This window comes from Mus caroli, chromosome 2, assembly GCF_900094665.2.
Source record: "Mus caroli chromosome 2, CAROLI_EIJ_v1.1, whole genome shotgun sequence".
NCBI classification, from domain to species: Eukaryota; Metazoa; Chordata; class Mammalia; order Rodentia; family Muridae; genus Mus; species Mus caroli.
In genome coordinates, this window is record NC_034571.1 from 32,786,709 (window position 1) to 32,788,352 (window position 1,644).

Here is a 1,644-nt window from a genome sequence, read left to right on the forward strand (position 1 = left end):
ATATATATATATATATATATATATATATATATATATATATATATATATATATACATTTAAAGCTTTGAACATATTAAGAGCTTGGTGGTTATGAGTATTTTCTGCTCTTTTCAGAAGACCCAGGTTCAATTATCAGCACCTACCTGGTGCTTACAACCCTCTGTAACTCCAGTTCCATGCTATTGAATATTTTCTCCTAGTCTCTTGGTTTCCAGGCATGCATGTGGTGCAGAAACATACATGCAAGCCAAATATTTATAGACATAATTTTTTAAATGTTATTAGTGGAGAGATATAATTGATAATTGAGTGTATATTATTATATTTCAGTCTATATGTGTGCAAAATTATCAATGAAGAAAAATGAATATCTGAGCATGTCCTCTAGTGAACTCTAAAAAGTGATCTGCTGGGATGTGTGTCTGCCTCAAATGCTAAGGTGTCAGGAATGCGCAAATGCTGCTCAGGGTAGTCAGAACACAGTTCATAATGGGGGTCCTCAGTCTGTGTTTCCTAGAGTGGAAAACAGAAGAGTTTGGGAAGATGTGGTTCCCAGTCTCCTGTGTTCCCAAGTACTGCTGGGAGTCAGGAACCAGGATCCTCAGTCCACAGTTTCAGGCAAGGTGCCCACACACCAAGCAAGAAGGGGAAGAAGGCAGAGTTCGGGACAGGTAGAATCTGGTTTGGTTCCAAGTGAGTGCTGAGAGCATGGGGTGCTGGAAGAGAAAAGGCCTTCTCCTGCTCTTTAGGTTGCTGAACACTCAGGGCCTATTTACATACCTCCTTAGTATGGAAAACTCCATATGCTATGTGACTGGTTGCCATGGTTCCCTCAGTGGAATGTCAAGGTTATGTGTTCCACAACACATAGTTTGGCAGGGAACCGGCCCCATGCCTACCATATTAAATTTTGAGTTTCACAGAGTTGGGGTTCACTCAGCCTTACCAGTTTCTGTCTGAGGACACAGTTCACTTCCCCCACAGTGGACTTCCTAGATGTTTACTTCCTCATTCGTTTCAGAGACCCCTATTTGTTTTTTTAATTAGATATTTACTTTATTTACATTTCAAATGTTGTTCCCTGTCCTGTTTCCCCTCTGAAAACCCCCTATCCCCTCCCCTCCCCGTTAAAATACACAAGACATCTGTGTTATGAATTAAGGATTGTATTTTTTTTTCATTTATTTTGCCTTTCATGTATGTATGGGTGATATCTTAATTTCTTACCAAAGAAAGTGATGGTTCTGAAAACCTTTCATTTAAAGTGAACTGTAGGCCAGGTATGGTGGCGCACGCCTTTAATCCCAGCACTCAGGAGGCAGAGGCAGGAGGCTTTCTGAGTTCGAGGCCAGCCTGGTCTACAAAGTGAGTTCCAGGACAGGCAGGACTATACAGAGAAACCCTGCCTCGAAAAACAAAAAAACAAACAAACAAAAAAAGTGAACTGTATAGAGAATAATGCTTTCAAACATTTGAGGATCCACTTTTATTGAAATACTATTCAAATATTGAACTAATACTATCAGCAAAAGAAGAAGCTAATATACTTGTCCAGGACATTTAAATGTAAATATACTGGACTCTTGGTTTCTCAAACTTCTCTCTAAGCTGTCAGAGAGTATCTATATATCCTAGTCTCATATA